The sequence below is a fragment of the Carassius auratus genome, chromosome 2, assembly GCF_003368295.1.
Source record: "Carassius auratus strain Wakin chromosome 2, ASM336829v1, whole genome shotgun sequence".
NCBI classification, from domain to species: domain Eukaryota; kingdom Metazoa; phylum Chordata; class Actinopteri; order Cypriniformes; family Cyprinidae; genus Carassius; species Carassius auratus.
The window spans coordinates 19,162,881-19,183,409 of NC_039244.1; the positions used below are offsets into that span (position 1 = coordinate 19,162,881).

Sequence of the window (20,529 nt, forward strand, 5' to 3'; positions counted from 1 at the left end):
AGAGCAGTCCACATTCCTGGGCATCTTAATATGGGAGCAGACATCCTGTTAAGGGCAGGGACTGAAGCCCGGGGAATGGCGGCTTCACACTGAGGTGATGAAGCAAAGTTGGAGAGGTTGGCCAGACTCGGGTGGATCTGTTTGGGACTCCAGAGACATCGGACTGTCCCCTCTGGCTTCCTCTGACTCATCCAACTCCACTGGGGCTGGACACCATGGTACAGACGTGGCCGAGGCTTTAAACTTTACATTTTTCCCCGATTGATAGATAGATTTGAAAGGCTGGCGGCTTGGGCATTCTCGTTCCCCATAGCGTCCTTGACGCAGCACCATCACGCCTAAGTTTACATATGTAACCCTGGTTCCTTGAAGGATCGAGACGCTGCGTCGCAGTGCCACACTTCCAGGCATCTCTGGCTGGCGCTTGCTTCATCCTTTGAGGCTGGATGCTGGCTTTGCCACTTGTGCTTTTATGCTTCCTGGTTTCTGACATCATCTGCCTATGACGTTATTCAGAGATGTCACGCTGTAGGAATTCCCCAAAGCATCCTCGATGCAGCATCTCGTTCCTTCGGGGAACCAGGGTTACATACGTAACCGTTGACGTTCTTCAAAGTTTTCCTAAAAACAGCAAACAGGTTTGCTTAGTTTTGCCTTAAGCTGAAATGCAGATCTTTAAAGTGTTTTAATTGAATTTCAGAGTATCTGTATTATGTATTAAATTGTTGAAAATAAACTAACATGTAATATTTTACTGTTTCAGTACTTTTAACAAATACACAGAAAACAACATATTTCAACAACATCTTCAGTGTTGCCAGGAGTTAATTAGACAATGAGAAAGTAAAATGTTATAAGAGAAAGAATTATCTTGCTGAGGTAAGAGTTACATTGCATGAGGAAGGTTTAGAAAAATATGACAGGGTTGTATTCCTTTCCAAACCTTTCAATCACTGAACAAAATACACTGAAGCCATGTTAAACTACAGAACAAAATAATATATTCTTGTCAGGTGCAAAAAAGGTAAAAGAAGAAAATTCTAAGTTGCACAGAGTTGCACTGCTTATGTGTCCTACTGTGTGTACATCAAGTTTTGAAAGCTCAAGTCTGACTGTTTTTCGGGAGGTGTCGGTCCAGCTTCATTTTAGAATGACTATAGATGAAAGGAACAGAAGGTCTATGAAAAGAACCCTTTAAATGGTCTTCAATCTGCTTGCACCTCTGCAGTGTAAAACATAGACTGCAATTCTCCTGCACTCACCTATGAATTGCTATTAATATAGAGGATTTACCAAGAAACAGATGGACACCATTATTCTTTCAAGTCTATAGGAACAAAAACACTAAAAAACATGGAGTATGAGACATTTATGTAAAATTTTTCCGTATGTACTTAAATATCAGGGCTCTCATTACACTTTATACCTTAAAATACTGATGTGGGATGATTTAAAAGTATTACTAATCAGCAAATACGGGGCACATTGTCCGACTGAAAATCGTGTGATTATTCCTTTTTTTTTTTTTATCAATCTGTTTTGACCCCAGATACTGAAAAAATCTTTGGTTTCCGAGGTTTCAAAAATAATAAACACAACATTTTGTGTTTTTGTCTCATCTTTTCCAGAAAACCCTGCATTTGATGCAATGCTGCAACAGTACAATGGCCGACTGTTAATGCAAGTTTAAATAGGAGATGAAAATACAAACACTAAAACAAATATTGTTGGCTTCAGGGTGCAGTAAATGAAAAATATAACACTGTAATGGGACACATGAACATGAATCAAAACTGACCAAAAATCATTCAGTTACTTTTTTTTTTTTTTAAAGGTATTTCTCATCATTTATAAAAATATAAGCATCTCATTTTAACGGGCATTCATTTTCTTCTAAAATCATTAATCTCAAAGGGAGAACTGATCTCTTTTCTTCACAATGATGAGGTTCTTTCCACATGCCTCATACTGCACATGTGCTAAAAATACCAAAGCCTACCTAGTCTTTAATCTCCCAGACCTTAACAAAAAGCATTACACATAAGAAAGTCACCGAACCTCAAGGTTAACAATTTACATCAGACATTCGTCAAAGAGATTTTGTCATTCAAAGATTTAAATAAGTTACATCGCTCCTTCTGTCCTCCTTGCCCTGTCTAAAAATAGAAACAGCTAGTAGGACGGTAGATTAATGGGTGGACCTCCTCCGCTTGCCACTGATGCTGCGGTAGTTGAAAGGTCTCATCTTCATCTCCACAAAAGGGATGGAAAACTCATGGCCTTTCCAGTGGTACCAGTTTATACCCTGCCGAAGTCAAAAACATAATGTCAATCCACAAACAGTCTAACTATGTTTAACAGTTTAACGATGATCCCATTAGCATTTGTACTTGTAGGTATAGAAAGATTTTCCGGTTCTACCACAGAGAGCCTACATTGTTAAATGTGTGGTGATGTGAGCTACCATTTTTTGGAGGGACAGATATTATGGTATGCTCTATGGATATAAAAGGAGACTTGGCGCTGTTGTGGCACATGTGGGTACTTTGTATTTGATAGGCAAAATGAATCCCCTAGTTATGATTTGGTAAAGTGTGCATGTGTATAATGTCATATGAGTGATGTGGTTTAATGTTTGTATATTAAAGAGACCAGTCCTGTATTTTATTGTATGCTGGTTTTGAATAAATTGTGTGAAACCTTCCATTATTGTTTAAAACCTGTCTCAGCCACAATGTATGTGTTTTGGGTACTTTTTGTACTTGTGGGTCCCCAGTCTATTTCTGGGGTTGCATAGTCTAATATTTAGTGCCAAAATTGGCATAGGTTCTAGTCCTTGAGATAGGTGGGCCACATATCAGTATTAAAATGTATTAGCATCTTAAATGTAAACCCTTTTAGGTTCATACAACTTAAGAAGCATACAAATGTTTACGATTATTTGCTTTTTATTTTATTTGCGCTTAATTGGTGATATTAAAATAAAAATACAACACTGAAAAAATTAAAATAACTTGTTTTAAACGCTATATTTATTTAGAGATTTAACAATGTTATTAAATTATTAGTGTTACTAAAGATTTTATTTAAAATTGAGTGAGATGAAATCAAGCAAACCAATATCTAAAACATTTAATTTCTAAACTGAAGAAACAGTTTTTCAGTATTGTGCAACCTTATTAAATCCATTGGTTAATTTTATGGACTTTTTATTAAATTAAGTTAAAGTCTTGTTATGGAATGGTACAATGAAACCATTTTGTCAATTTCAGTTTTGCCAGAAAAGCTTATCGGTTATAATAAGCTACACCAACAGAAATGAAAGAAGACAGTGAGAAAACAGGACATGACACTATGCCATTGAGCAAGGACGGATGTACAATATTTATACCATTGGCATTAGTTCTCAGTAAACTTCGAAATGCTTTTGCAAATTTCCTGTCTTTTCAACACCTGCCCTTGCAAACAAAACCACAAACATTGAGTCACAAAGCAGAAGGCCCTTTAGATGTTCTGTAAGCTAAAATCACTTAATTAAAATTGTTATCAAGGTAATGAGTTCCTATATGATTTTTCATGTGTAGGCAGTTTGTGTCTCCTTGCAATTCTTTATACTATATAGACGGTGGAAACAACCAGTGTATTAAGGTGGTAAGGTCACATTAGCAAAATTTCAGGAACAAACAAGGTCAGTTGTCTATCAATAAATTAAATTTATGCATTTAGCAGACACTTTTATCAAAAGAGACTTACGGTGCATTCAGGCTAACATTTTGTATCTAACATGTTCCCTGGCAATCAAACCCACAACCTTGCACTGCTAATGCAATGCTCTACCACTTGAGCCACAGGAACACTATCATCAATAGTGTAGCAATCTTTGAAGCAAAGCTCACACAGAAGCCACTTTCAAACCAAGCAGCTTTGTGTGGGTCAACATGGTGAATCTGCACGACCATCTTGAACTTGTTGCGCGATCTGCATGGGAAATCCTTCACCCTCACTTGATATTCACAGTCTCTAAGATTCCTATTGGATTTTGCTTGCCAGAATTGGCAGAACATCAATAAATGTGACTGAACTGTAAGGCTAATTATGTGGATATACCAAACATTTCAATCCAGTGCTTAAGACTACCTGGCTTACCTGACTATGTCTCGACTCGCCGTATTTGCCGTTAAGGTTGGCTCGATGACAGTTTTTGTACCACCAGGCTCCCTTGTAGGACATTGCACAGTTGGTGACGGCGATATCATTGTCCTTGTCCTTAGTAGAGAAAGGTCTACTCTGGTGGTAGCTTAGAGAGTCACCTGAAGCAAAACATGAACATAATTACAACTAATAGGCTTAAATATCCAAAAACAACCTGAAGAGATCATCTCTGGGGTGTTTTAAATGGTTAAATTAAACAAAAACAAGTTATTTCCACACCTGCAGTGCCATTATACTCTCCTATCCTCAGTTTGTAGAGGCTCTTGGAATCTCCGATGGAAAACCTGTCATAGTTGGCATATACAGACTCCTGGCCATCTTTCATGTCAATGCGGAGCTCGTAACGACCTTGAGCTGCAATCTTCATAATGCTGTCCAAGCCTGCATGGAAAAAAATGGGGGAATAAATTAAAACATCCATCTCACCCCTGTGTTCTAGCCCCTTAACATGTGAAAATGTTGTCTTCAAATATGGTCCACACTGATAAGAGCCCGTAATTTCATATAAAAGTGTTGGCTCCTGTTTGGTGGTCCATCTCACTTTTTTCGGACTCTTATATGTTGTGCAGATAAGGAGCAAAAGACTGTAGATAAACAATCTGTTTATTGAAGATAATCACATTTTCTGACTGTGCAGTGGAGAAATGTCCTGTCTGGCTAAAGACACAATCACTTTTTAATAGCGTAGATGACTCCTGATAATAGAACTTCATCCATTTCGTGAGTATCTACAAGGATGTGCCGTAACTCTGAACTGTAACTAAGCCCTTAAACTCACTTCAGGACTTAATGCCACAGAATGAACCTTGGAATCAGAAAGGTGATGAACTGTAACGGTGAGGGGAAGAGATCTGAATTACCAGACATGGCAAAAGAGCATCTTTAAATGTGGCCATTGTTGTAATGAGATTAGTAAAAAAAAAAAAAAAAAAAAAAAAAAAAAAAAAAACACTCATTAAATCGCAGCATGCACACTATTTTTTTAGTGACCCAATCAGTACAATCTCAGCAAGAGACGGTGTTTTTACTTGATTAAAATCAGCCAGGCATCACACGACATGGTAGCTAAATTATTATAGAATCATATCACTTTTATTACCATTTTACTGCACTTTAACAGCACACTGCACATTTTTATTATCCTACTAGGACTGTTTTAAGCATTAACCTAACAAAATCAGTGTTTGTTTATATATATATATATATATATATATATATATATATATATATATATATATATATATATATATATACAGTATTACTATAAAACAGATAAAAATAATGAGTAGGAAATTTTTTATCTATATTTTTTCAGTGCATTGGGGAGTAAAATGAACTATTTTAAACAATTTTATCACACTGGTTAGTGTAGAACTGGCCGTACGCTTGTTACTATAGCTTTATTTCCAAGCAGAAACTGAAAACATACATAACATTAGTTCTGTGTCCTCTGAGGAAGAACACTCTAATTTTCAAATGTGTTGAAAACAAAATAGCTTTTATTTTTATCAGTTCAGGAAGGCTGCGTTGAAATCTCCTAGAACAGACTAGTGGAGTCTATTACTTTTCAGAATGACTTTGTGTCTTCTTCCATAACACTATATCTCCATAGTATCATACTATCTGCATGGTTGAACTCCAGCCCCATTACCTAAATACACCATTCAGGAGAAACTGAATGTCATGACCAAGTGAGGGATGATAAAGAAAGCCTAAGAACCATGCAGAAGTGAGAAGCACCATGGGAAAGCAGACTTACTCTCTACTTTGAATGTTTGAATGGAGTAGGGCAACAAATTTAGTGTCTGCCAGGTTGTGTGATTGATTGAACAGACAGTGTTTGTGGGGGATGTAGGTCATGTAAGATTTTTTTTTTTTAAATGAATGAAATGTCTAGCACGATTACAAAAACAGCTTCACATTACAAAACATAAGTTGTGATACCATAAACGACCATAAACCAGCTGCAGTTAGATCATGTTTCTACCAAACACAAGCAGAGTGTCACACTGGGGTAAAACTAAATATATAACAGAAGCACTCATCTGTGTATTTTCAGCTCTGGTTTTTTAAAATCACACTGTGGTATTACAGAGCTACAGCAGAAGCTACAGGAGCTACTGACCACACAGCCCTTCTAATTTTTTATTTTTTTATCACGGTAAGAAGGCATACTAGTGATTATTTACCACAACTTCTCCTCCAACATTAGTCATAAAGTGATCTCATTGTTGAAGTTATATGAAGATGCTCTTCAAGTGAACCCATGCAGAATTGCTGCAGACAGTATTTACTTTCTGTTCATGAGCTGAAATGTTTCAAATGAGCTCCTTCTACACTAAATATAGTTATATCAGGACCACTATAGTCAAAATGATTGACACATTGCATACAGTTCGGATTGGCGGTATGGTTCTGTTCTAAGAACACCCCCAAACTACAAAGTGATGGCAAATCTGAAAGGAGAAGCATGTCCTTCCAAAACAGCAGAGGCTGGAGCAGCTTGCCTCTAATAAGAGGAGAGTAACAACAGAAGGGGATGCTCTTCTTTAATAAGCGTCTGAGAAGAGCAGCATGCCCCTTTAATGCAGTAACTGAAAATATCAAGCAACAAGCATATGGTCAGTACCAGAAGTTTAAGCAACAAGCATGTTGCCCTTACTCGGATGGCGTTTAAGCATTTGAATAAAAACCTTTAGCAGTGAAATGTACATAGTGTGTGTTAAGTAACAAGAATATTACAATACACTAGATAGCTTTAGACAATAATAATGTTGCCGACTTAAACACAGCGTGCTGGCAATAATAGTTGTGTAAGCTTAAAGAAACTTTAACTCCTTAAGTAGATTAGCCTTAAGGAGCAAGCATGTTTCATAAATCAGATCAGCTTTATAAAAAAAGCCTCTGCTGTGGTAAGTTTAACTGGGTACCAGTGTGTCAAAATTCAACCTATTTGCAGGGGCATATTCTAGAAGTGAAGGGGACAGAAATGTCAAATGGAATAGCACTTTATTTATTTATTTAGTCTTACTGACAGGCTTTAGTTCTTTCATATCTTTTACTTTTAATTTGATAAGAAATCAAATGCATGGCTTGGCGATTACCAATGATTTGTGTTATTAATTAAATGCATAATATTTTTCCTATATTTTTCTTAATTTCTGTTTTATGGTTTGCTTATACAGTACAATTGAATTTTCTGCCAACAAACCTAATGGCAGAAAGCAGATCTGGTGTAAACTGTTGTTGATCCAGTCACATTAGCACAAATTCAGTGATGGTTTACAGGCAAAGAGTCCATGTCAATGATTTATCGCTGCCAGAAGCAGCCTGGCTCAGATCACTTCCAATCTCACCTCTCATATCAATCAACATGGCAAATTCATGTTCAAGTTCACAAACTAAAATCTGGTGAGAAACTGCCTGGGGAACAAACTCCTCTCGCAAAATTCCTGATTGTATGCTTCCTACAGTAAGCTATGCTTGATTCATATATATTATCCATGTATAAATGTCTGCAGAGGCTTAATTTGTAGTGTTTACTTTTTATCTGTAATTGTGGTAATGCTTTGAAATCCACGAAGAGCACAAATGCTATTTTTTCCCAGATTTTTAATGAATATAATTATAGCTTTCTATTAAGATTTATGCATCAGGGATAAAAAGGAAAAGGGTCTCTTTTGTTTTCCATCAAATTGGATTTTGATGAAAATAATTACCGGATCATTTAAATAGAATCTGAAAGCTCAGGCACCATGACAGACTGAGGGGTCCTGGAAGCACAGAGACCATGCAAACACAAGATACCACATGAGGGAGGGCACATGGAAAATTTCAAAGGATGGTGATTTGATGCAGCCTCTCATAGCGCTAGAGGAACTTGTGTTATTTTCATCTTTATTCAGAGCAGCACCACACTGTCTCTCATTTGAAAGTGTGATTCATATAATTCAAAGTAAATAGGTGAGTTATACAGTGTCCCTGAAGCAAGGAAGGGTTAAGTACTATGATAAAAATATAGGCGGCTTCCCAAAATGCCTATCTAATATTTAAATAAAGAAACCTTATCATTGCTAGTCAAGGTCACACATCAATTTCATGACTTAAGCTTAAACAAAACTCAGACATTTGTGAGAAAGTGCTGACCAAATTTAGATCAGCCTGAAGAGATTAATGGGGCTTTTAATGACTATATTTTATAACATGTAGCAGCTTTTTTCCCCAGACAGCTCTAACTGCTCTGTCTATAATTCAAGTGTATTTTTCACGTCTTCTCACCGAGCCAGAATTCATCCTCCAGGTTGCCAAAGCCGATCTTGTAGTCACTCCACTTCCTGGAGAAATCAGTTAAACCGTTCTGACGTCGCTGGAACACCTTAAACACAATTAGCAGATGTACAGCTGCTGCACTCTGTGTCAATTAAATATAATGCATTTAGGGCAATATGGAGCACATGAATGGCAATATATCCCAACAGTGCAATTTAACTTTGGGATGATGACATCTGCAAAAGAGGCAGCTGTGTCCATGGCTGTAGCAAGGTGAATGTGAGGCCCTCTGCAATTGTGTGTGCGTGTGTGTGTGTGTGTGTGTGTGGGGGGGGGGGGGGGGGTGCTTCAGTAATGAATGCAACTTTAACACATTGTAAGGTCTCCTACATAATAAAGTTAATAATAATAATAATAATAATAATAATAATAATAATAATAATAATAATAATAATAATAATAATAATAATAATAAAAGCAATTAAATATTTAAATGTTTAAAAGTGATTTAAGGGAATAAGTAAATAAGAATGCTAAAATAAATTCTATGTTTGTAGTTATATATGAAGCAGTAATAAATTTACACTATTTGAAAATACTATTTTATTTGAAAATGTGTACATTCGCTCTTTTTAGTACTGCATGTCTTATAGTTGAAAACGCAACACATCTCTTGTCACAAAATTATTTATGATTTACATGAATCATGATTGCGTATTCTAAGTTCCAAACGGTGAAATTTCATAAAAAGTTTAGTAGTTTGCATTACTAGATATTTCATTACTGTTGGTCGCTGAACATTTTTATCGTAAGATGTTTTTTTTTATTTTTTTTTTTATACAGTACTACTTACATCTTACCTGACAGTGACAGTTAGTCTTCTTTGATTTGATTGCCCATTTCAATCATTTTGACATTGACATGCTCTGCTGGACCACTGAAGCAGACAGCTTAAAAGTTTATCTTTTCAAACTTTTTGTCAACCTAACCAAAAACAGCTTTACTTATTTTTATTACTTATTCTATAACCAGAGTCTTAAACTGTCAGCTATGACTATTTTAGTCTTTCGAAGGACAAAATGGTGTAAAAACAGTAATAAAAATGAGACATAAACTACATAAATTGCGAGGTCACACTTGGCACAGCCCTTGCAATGGTACTGGATGTGTTGACAGTCATGACCAGTAAAGAGCCTCTTGAAAAGACCAGAATGGGCAATCGCCACAATACATTGTGTTTCAAATACTGGTCGCTGGTGTGGGATGCAGGCAGGGTCCAAAATGTACACTTGTAAGGTGCCAAAGGCAATAATAGCTTTTTGCCATTTGGTTGGTAACTTTATTAGAAAAGATATTATTACATGTTTTAATTTGAATTGTAAAATCAATAGTCTGACTTTTGCTGATGTAATTAATGTACAGTGGGTATAGAAAATAACCCAACCCCCCCAATAATCTAATTTTGTTTGCAGCCTGAAATGAAGATGGAAACAGTTTTTGTTTTTATCCAGCTGTATTTTTTCAGTGCAACTTATAACATCCAAGTTTGAGCACACAGTGGTTAGAGGAGAAAAGGGTGAATGTCCTTGCATGGCCTAGTCAGAGCCAAGACTTAAAGCACATTGAAAACCTGTGGAATCATTTGAAGACTGCAGTCCACAAACCCTCACCATCAAATTTAACTGAACTTGAGCATTTCTGCAAATAAGAATGGACAAATATGGTTAGATGTCTAGATGTGCAAAGTTTGTTGAAACAGACAGATCCCAACAGACTAAAGACTGTAATTAAAGCAAAAGGTGGTTCAACAAAATACTGACACTACGGGGGTGATCCTTTGTCAAACTCAGTGATTCTGTGTTTTTATTTGTATATATATATATATATATATATATATATATATATATATATATATATATATATATATATATATATATATATACACACATATGTATATATGTGTGTGTGTGTGTGTGTGTGTGTGTGTGTATATATATATATATATATATATATATATATATATATATATATATATATATATATATATATATACACACATATATACATATATATATTCTGACATGTTGGTGTTATTTCTTTCACTTGGATGTTATAAGTTGCACTCAGTAAATACAGCTTGATAAAAAAAAAAAACTGTGTCCCTGTTTATTCAGGCTAAAAAGCAACAATATTTGTTTATTATTAGGGGGTGATTCTTTTTTATGCCTACTAAAGAAACTCAATTTAGTTTTCTTCAGTGGAAACATTTATTTATTTATTTTCTAGACCTCCATGTGCTTTCAATGAGTGGTTAAGATTGGCTTATCTTGTTTGTGGCAATAAAAATATTACCTTGTTTATGTTAAAAAAAATGATAAAAAAAATAGTAAATAGATAAATAATAAATAAATAAATAAATGTATCTAAATAATTATAATAAAAAATAAAACAAGCCAATTAATCATTAAATTAATAACAATCAGTTACTATATATATATATATATATATATATATATACATAAATATATGTTTCATTTATTTATATATATATAATTATTCATTATATATATAATGAATAATTGATTTGATCAATACAATTATTTACAGTTTTTTGGACGGTACAACTTTTTTATAGCCTGTAAATGTTCTCAATTCACCTGCCAGACAGATCTAGCAAAAAGTAGAATTTTGATATATGCAGATGCCCCTCTGTGTTGACACCAAGTCCTCAGCTACCTTAAGTAGCTGGTTAAACTGAATCCCCAGAAAAAAAACATGCTGATCATCTAGCTTGTAAACAGCATTGGTCATGCCAGCACTGAAATTGAACACTGGTCTTTTCAACAAGGGTCAGTCAGTTCTATAATGTGGCATTGTGGGATTTTGTTTAACTCATATATTGTGCCAGATGTACAGTACAATACATACAGACTCAGATGTGACAGTCAGTTCTCTCACTCACTATCCAGCCGCCTCCGTCGGTGATCATGTCGCAGTAAACCTGCACACCTTGGCTGAAGTCTCTGTTGATGTATATGGTGTAAATTCCACTCAGTGTCTCTCCGTTAAGGAGGTGTTGCGCACAGTTCTGCGGCGTGGGAAACAATCGGTTTCCTGAGGAGGAAAAGGGTTGAGAAACATCCAAAACAACCAAAGCAAAAGAAAGCGAGGGGCCACTGGGAGGTTAATGAGTGGTGATTTGCATCGCTGCCACGTCAATGGAGTGTGAATCTGTTGATGTTATGAAACGCTATCTTGGGAAGTTGGGTGCTTGTAAAATCACAGAAATACAAGGTTATAAATGAGGGATGCACACAGATGCCTTGAAGGTGTCGCTATTGATTCGTACTTGAAAACGTTGACAGGGCGATAGTGTGAATTTGTACCTAATGAGGTGAGTAAACCCGATCTGAAGTCTACAGGAGATGTGGAAGATTTGCACCTGTTGTGAAAGATGTAGAAACAATGGCGCTGGTCTCTAATCCTCTAGCGGCTTGCAGTCTCACAGTATATTCAGTGGTCTCCGCCAGCCCCTCGAGACGGATCCATGTGTCTTCGGCATCTAAGATCAGCTCCTAAAACACAAATCAAACACAGTCTACTGATCCGCAGGCACGCAGAGGCATTAGTACATTACCTCTATTCAAACACCGTAGACCAAAACTAAACAAAGAACTGCTCAGCCAGCGGCAGAGCGGGTTTGTGGAAAACATACCAAGAGATAGTAAGAAAAGAACAGCTGTTGTTTGCATTGTGGGTAGGAAAGATGTTCCTCAAAAAACAAACAGAACACAGATCACAATCACTTTAGGAAGTGTCTGACAAATTGTTGTAATCCCAAGCTGCTTACTGTTGGGTGCTTTTTAAAGAATGCTGCCGTTCCTCCCTGTGTTTTCCTACACTATGATTGGCAGCTCTAAAGTTAAAAAATGATGTGGGAGATAGAGACTTATCAGGCCCTGGTGCTGCTGGGGAGAGATGCCATTTCTATTTTGGTCTTCAGCTCATGACAGTTCACTTTCCTTTTTTTTTTTTTTTTTTTTTACTTTTATCGAACTAATCTGCCATACATTTTTGTGCTTTTCAGAATTTTTACTTTTGAGGATTCACCAGGGACCTGAACGGACAATGGCACACATGACCCAGCCTTGAGGTGTATGAAATATGAAACATTTGATTCCATATTCATCCTTTTCCAGGAAAAGTCACCCATTTTAAGCAATTTCTAATGAGAATTATGCAGGACAGTAGTGTTTTAATGAAGTCGCATCAAGGTTTCTCTGTATGCAGAGGATATTGAGCAGGTAATGGTAATAAGGAAGCTGCTGTCTGTAGCAGAGTGGGATCCATTTTTTATGTCCTCATCTTGATTCTTTTACAATCCTGAATCTGAAATCGGGGATGAAGCAACACATAGTGGATGCAGAAACTGTATTATTATTTTCATCATTCTAAGTTTCTGAAAAATTCCCAAATTGCATGTTATTAGCAAAACGCTCAGCATTAGATGCCAACCTGGTTCTATTGGAAAGAGAAAGCTTTCATGTCTAAGATGCATCAGCGGGGTTTATATCATCTGTGCACCACTGACACCCACTGGAAAGATACAAACACTAACAGTGGGCTACTAGGTCAGAGCGGTCTGTGTTGCAGTGATCGTGTGTCTCTGTGTATGACAACATAAATCTAAAGATTATGATCCATACCCTTTTGTATTTCCAACATTTTCATCATTGCATTTTCCCGTCAGGCTGGTTAAAAAACGATGTCCAAAACAGATTATAAGACAGCGATCATGCATTACAAGTAATGCAATTATTTGAAATAGATACTGTATCTACTGTATCATTTCAGATAAATTATTTCAGGGAAGTCTTTAATAGGCATATTGTGTCTGGAATGAATCAAAGAATTTAATTAAATTGAGCTATTCCGATAGGAAGCTCTAACAGCTCCCTTAGATGGTTGATCTCTGTGGGTAGTGGTTTTTTAGATCGTGAAGTTATTATAAAATCAGGCTGTACGTCAAGTACAGTTTAATTCTGAATTGCACTGAGCATAATGCAACAATTTTAACAAGTTTAAAAATATCAAAACCAACAATAACTATGTTTACACAGCAAGCATGTAGACTTATTTAAAACACTTCCAGCTGTATTCACTGCTCAAGGTAAAATCCATTTCATGCTTGCCTTTCGACTGCCATCCGCTGCTTTGTAGGTCAGCATGTAGTTATCGATGTCTGCGATGGGCGGCTGCCAGGATATGAGGGCACTTCGATGGTTAACCTCACTAGCTGTCAGGTTCTGGGGCGCATCCATGGCTGTTTAAACAAAGATTAAAGAGACTAAAGTCCCATTACCAGGTTTTCAAGCAACATTACACTACACTTTAACTTTCTTAAATGACTGTAAATAAGTCTACTGGATACATAGATTCAAAACCCCATTAACATGATTTACAGTAAAGGTTTTCTTGTCAGATAATATTATTTACTTGTATATTTTATTTATGTTTTGTGTGTGTGTGTGTGTGTGTGTGTGTGTGACAGCTTTCACTGTCGTATAACCAGCAAATGCATCCGAGATAAATGGGAATGCTAACAGATTATAGCTATTGATAATCTACAGGTATTTGAGACCAGCTTGGTTTACACCGAAAAGCTACACTAACAGAGCATACTTAAACTGACCATCCCCCACCTGACTTTCAGCTGTATTTTTTTCTTTATCTGATGCTAGTGCCTGTGTATAGTGTGTATGTTTGGAGCTGTGTCAGCACACCCACTGGAGCCATGTTAACTGGTCGCTAGCCTGAGGACTGAATAAATCACAAGGTTGCGTGTAGTGTATGTTTCAAACACAGTGACAGAATCACTTCAGAGAGAAGACAATTAGTGTGTGTTCACTGGCGTCCTGTCTCTCAACGTGATCTCTTATCAGTCAGCACGCCACTCTCCCTCCAGCAGAGTGTCAGCATGCACACAACCTCAACACTCAAAAGACTTTCCTTTCATTCTACAAATGCTGATGCTTCTTTTCCATCAGCTGTCTATTTGCAAAAAAACAAAAAAAAAAAAACAAGATGTATTATTGTTTTATTTCTTCAGTGTGTTAAAAAGATCTACAGAAATACAGATCTCCTTGTCAGATCCTACTTCTCATTCTCTGGAACTGAAAGTATGAAATGTCTTAGAGATGAACTGATGAACTATATATATACATATATATAATGTTTAAAATGTTTTATATACTCAGATAAACATTCTGCCCTTGATTTCTCATTACTTAAAACTGACTAAGCAGCCAAACTAACCAAATGCACCTATCGAGAATGAAATACAACTGTGGAGAAATGGAGAGATGCTCATACTTATCTGAGAAACACATTTATATTCCTGTCCTCACCTAATCTCTTTGACGATGAAGTTAGAACTGTAATCTAAATCAAAATGACAGACAGCACTAATCCTGAAATCGGCATGAAATTTGTAAGTCGTTGTACTCTTAATTACTCCCTTAAGCTTCCATAAGCCTACTCATAAATGCCAAAATGATGCATCTATGACACTTCAACTCCCTCAGAGTGGGAGTTGGCAGAATCTTAACAATCTTAACAATTCTGTAAAAAAATTCAGGAAAGTTTTTTCAGGCATTGCAGGCGATGAATATTTTATTTTTTTATCAGAGCATGAAAGGATCTAAACCCACTGTTATAAGAGCAGAACTGTTTCCAAATGAAACTGTCATTAAGAAGCTGGAAAAAAAAAAGTTTGAAGGCAAATGAACACAACAAACCTCATCAAGCGATTATGTGTCAAGATTCTGCACGTCACTGAGCTGGCACTGAGGTGGCAAAGCCAATGGCCTGTGACACTTCTATGTGCAAATTAATTTCCTCTAAACAATCCAAACTAATGAAGTATTCTGGGAGGGCCATTTGATTAAAGTCGGGGTCTAATGCATCTGAAAGCGGTCTGCCGCTCTGCCCCCCCTTTAATAGATGACTTGAAAGTTTCAATGCAGAATAAAGCAGCTTGAAATGAAACCGCAGCCTGTTCTAGTTCAGTCTTCTGTGTGGGAAAGATAGTTCGCCTCTCTCTGCGGACAGCCTCACGGTGAGGAAAGATGGGTAGTGATGCTGATCTCTTCTCTGTTCTCCCACGGAAATCGAAGCATTTGCTGACTTCAGGATTTTGTTTCACAAACTACAAAAATAAAGCCATGGCCTTGTTTCTGCTTCACATGTGAATCTCACCTCTGCTAAACTAGAAGAGGATGATAGTACAATTATAATGGAATAGATAGTACAAGTGCTTTATCTTGCTGCTGTCTGTCTATTGGATATTTAAGCATGAGTGCTGTTTTACAGAATGTCTTCATGGCTGCAGGTAATGCATAACCATAAGTTAAATTTCACCACACCAGTTTTAAAACTACAACTGTAAACTGTACTGTAGCTAATACTGAGATGAAATAAGCAAATTTGCCACTGAACCAGTGTTTCTCAATCCTGTTCACTTCAGCACATTTTGGGTGTCTGATTCAACACATCAGCTCATTATTTCAAAGCTCCATGACCTGGAGACATTGTGAGGGTGAAGCAAGTTAGTTTAACACCTAAAATGTAAGCCAATCAGCAGCAGGGAACACGGCACTGAAGTGGAAAATACTCTAATTTGATAGTTATAAAAACACAGTTATAAAAACATCACTCCTTCCCAGTATTCAAATTATGTTTAAGCTTCTGGATCAGTGATGTACAGTAAATTAATATCCCACTATATTAGTACTATGGTTAATCTGTACCTTTAACAGGTTTGGCTACTAAACTAGTAGTAAACTAGTTATTTCTGCTAGTTTATGCATAGCACTTTCAGCTTTGTTACCATTTGGGGTTCGATTTTTTAAAAAATGTATGTTTTTCTTTTCAGTCTATTCTTGGATCCTCCTGTACTACTTTACCTGAACTCTTACCTTCCTCAGCAACTAGGGTAAAGGCCATTGGGCCTGTTTTAAGATAACAAGGAGAGTATACAGTAACTGGAACAAGGGGGTCTTGACCTCCTCGAGCCCAACCTGTAATTAGAACACAGGGAACAGAGATGGAGCACCTACGTGTGACAAAGTTGGCGATGACGGTGCCACTGGTGAGAGGACCTTTAGTGGCATAAAGAGCCACTGAATAGGTGGTGCTGGGGATGAGCTGACTCAGCTGGTACTCCTGCTTGTTACCCTCCACTAAGAAGGTGTCTGCCATAACTGGAAAGATAACATCCATTAGTGCAAAAGCAAGTGAAGAACTGCATTTAGGAGAAAAAAATGCATTAAAAATGAAAATTTCATTTTACCTAAATTGAAATGTAAATAATAACAAACATTACACATACTGTAGGTAGCAACGTGTTGGGGGGTAACATATTACAAGTAATGCGAGTTATGAAGTGGCAATTATAACTGTAACCATAAAGTTTAAATAATCATTCTAATTATGTGAAATTGGGGATATCCACACTACAATGATAAAACTTTTTTTTTTTTTTTTCAGTGGATGAAAAACAAATCCATTGTTGTTTAAAGCGGCAGACGACAAAACTATGCATATGGTCCTGTTCTTTGTGTGTACCTTTAGATGTACCTTTTGGATGCTCTCAGACAAATACACAAATGCATGTTTTTCCTCACTGTAGAAACTATTCTGGGTTGTATTTTTATTTGTGTATGTATTTATTTCTACCTTGCACAGATTTGTGACTGATATGTGAGGTCAATGTTGGCATCTACATAATTTGGCTAGCATCTACCAAGTTACAGATGCATTCACTGCAAAAGTTTGACTGGATGTGTATCTTCCATGTCAAAGAACAAATAAAAAGCATTCTCTTCACCATTTTTAAAAGCTGATAAGCCAATTCATTTTGCTATCCAAACTATGCATGATAATATGGTTAACTGTATTCTATAATTGCCATTTATAATAAGAATAAAAAAGAAGTTACATTTCATTTGGTATTTCTGGCTACTGCATTTGTTAAAGAGAAATTATGCTGATAAAAAGATTGACAGAGTTGTTTCCCTTCATCAGGTCTCCACCTACCTTGGTTACGGGTGAGGGTGACCACATAGTTATCAACACTGGAAACAGGGGGGTTCCAACGTAACAGAGCCCCCTGAGGTGTAACATTCAACGCAGTGAGGTCCATAGGCATGTCCATAGCTGTGTGGAACAGAGGATTACAGACAAGTTACAGAAAGACACTCTGAGATAAGCCCAGCCAAGGTAATTGGCAACAGTCTCATCTTCACCTTTTTTTCTCCCTGTGCAAACGATATTCACCGGCAATTTAAAAATAGAGCACTTCAGCAGCTTGGAACTAATTTGTTGTGATGATCTGGCTGGTGAAGATCACAATTTCCTTAATTAGCCGACATCGAGGGGGAAATTAGACAGTCAAATGTGGGCAGAGCTCATTCTCAACAGCATTTCTATGCAAGTGTGTAATAAAAAATGTTGTTCCCCATAATCCTCCATCCATGCTGTGACTTTCACAGATGGCTTCCCTTATTTCAGACAGGACAAATCTCACTCTCCTCTGCACTATAGCATATGTCCTCTTAGATGAGGTCAGTGGACTGTAATCGCACATTACCATCTTCCCATTCTGTTCCACGCGCATTTTTGTTCTCCCAGCCTCTCTGGCAATAGCCATATCTCTTCTACAGCTGTAGAGAGCTGACCCTGAAATTAGGCACCATTCACTTTGTTCCAAGAAATTCTAGGCCCTCTCACAACCTTCCAGAAAAGCTGATCTCTGAATGTGAACTTGATGATCCTCAGCAGGTCATTAGGCAGAGCTGTGAACCAGAACACGGTGTTGAACCAGATCCATCATGTTTCATCAACCCTACTGTCACCCTTTACATTACAGCTGAAATAAGCCACAATGTATTAATGAGCTGTTTCCAAAAGATGCATTTTAAAAGAGCCACTTGTCACTTTGCATTGTTAAAGCATTGGCAAGACTGTTTACCTGTCATATTTTTATTAGCTTTGAACAAAAGGCTCTTGGGGAGCTTCGATGGGGAGTGTAGCTCTGTTTCGATGTATAGGCAAACTTTTCCTACCTAGTTATTAAGTGAGTCAGCAGTGTTTAAGCAAAGGCCAGCATCTGTTTGTTTTATTGTACTACATCAAAAGATATGACTAATTAGTTCACTTCCTAGGCTCCAGATAATAATGCACAGCCTGGAACAAAGACTGTTCTGTAAAATTGGTCTATTAAGACGCAAGGATATGTATATGGATATGTTTTTTTTGACACTAAAATACATTAAAACGGACACTTAGAATAAAGCTTGTTAGAATAATAAGCAGCATTAATCAACAGGGTAGAGACTCTATGCACAACATTTTGTGCATCTGATGGACATTTTCTGTGAGCACGTTGTCTGTGCATATAAGTGTCCACAATTAGTGAATGAGACGCAATCCATTGTACTAGCCTCCTGAAGCCGCCATGTGGTGCTGTTCAAATAAGATGTCAGGTGAGCATCTCTGCTGATCACGGATTCCATTAGTAAAATATCATTTCACTTCGGAGAGATGGCTGGCAGCCTCCCAGAGGACGTGCGGAACGTTCAGGGTGAGAGATGGTACTCATCACATGGTAAATGATGTGCATCATTCCTCAGACTGTCATCCATATTTCTATCAAACCAAAGTTCTGCGACGAACGAGGCTATGAGAGCACATCTTTCATGAAATACTGAAATACATTTCCTATGGTAAATCAGAATACCAGTCTGTAGAATGTACATTAGTATATGATTAGTATGTCTCCTAGAAAATGACAGAGAACAGGCATACCTGTGAAGACAGTAGTGGTGATGACCTTGCTCTCTTGGCTTCCTCTCACTGCGTTCAGCTTGATTTCATACTCCGCCGCTGGATGGAGGCTACTTAAGGTGTAGTTGGTGACATCGTTGTCAATCACCACATTATCCACCCTACCTGTGAGACAATTACATGACATAAGACAAATAGTAATGTTGATTTGTTTTTCATAATTTTTTATTTGTGCAAATTAGACATGATTTAAATATAAGGCAGAGAAAGTACCTTTTGGTGATTGGTAAGACATTTTGTAGTAATCAAAGGGTGCGTATGGTTGAATCCATGAAATAGTTACAGATTCCTCTGTGACGTACAGCACAGTCATATCTCGGGGAGGGTCCATTCCTGTATTATGAAAAACAAAGTATCCCAGTTTCCACCAAATATTAAGCAACACAGTTTGTTTCTTGAGCACCAAATTAAAAGGATCATGTGACACGGAAGACTAATGGCAGCTGAAAATGTAGCATTTCCATCACAGCAATACATTCTCACAATCCATACATTGGAAACTGTTATTTCAATTTCACAATATTACTGTATTTTTGATCTAACAATTGTAGCTTTGGTAAGCCACAGAGACTTATTTTATAAACGTTAATACCAACTTTAGAACGGTAGTGAAGGACTGTAGTTAATAATTTTGCACTGATTGTAGAATTGCACTTTTCACAGTTGGACATGATTAACTTATTCCTGAAGTAAAAATATCCAATAAAAGGAGCTAGCTGACCTCAACGTTTTTAGTATTCAGTTAGTCATGAGATCCCAATGTCTGCATCCATAAGGCCACCCAAATATATTGCAATATTTAGTCAAATATTATATTGACATATTAAACTATACAATTGATTATTATTATTATTATTATAGTCTCCCTTGCACGGTTATTTCATATTTGTGTTTTCTCAACAGGCCCCGGAGAGAAGGAGTATAAGTATGCTGGACACAAGACATTATTGACAAGGACATTTGCATTGTTACTGTCAGTCGCTGTCCAGCAGGGACTCTCTCATGATTTGTTTATCTGTCTCAATAGCTCTAAGGTTACACTGCCTTTGAAAACAGTTAAACAGACTAACAGTGGTTCTGGAGCGTTCTGACAACTGAGAGGGAAATAAACTGATTTACTCTTGCCATTATTGACGTGGCCAG

At 37.0% G+C, this 20,529-nt stretch overlaps 1 pseudogene; it reads right to left on the reverse strand.

Annotated features, from left to right (window-relative positions):
- Positions 1–617: 617 nt before the first annotated feature.
- Positions 618–20,529, reverse strand: part of LOC113040967 (tenascin-R-like) — a 47,449-nt pseudogene continuing 27,537 nt past the window's right edge.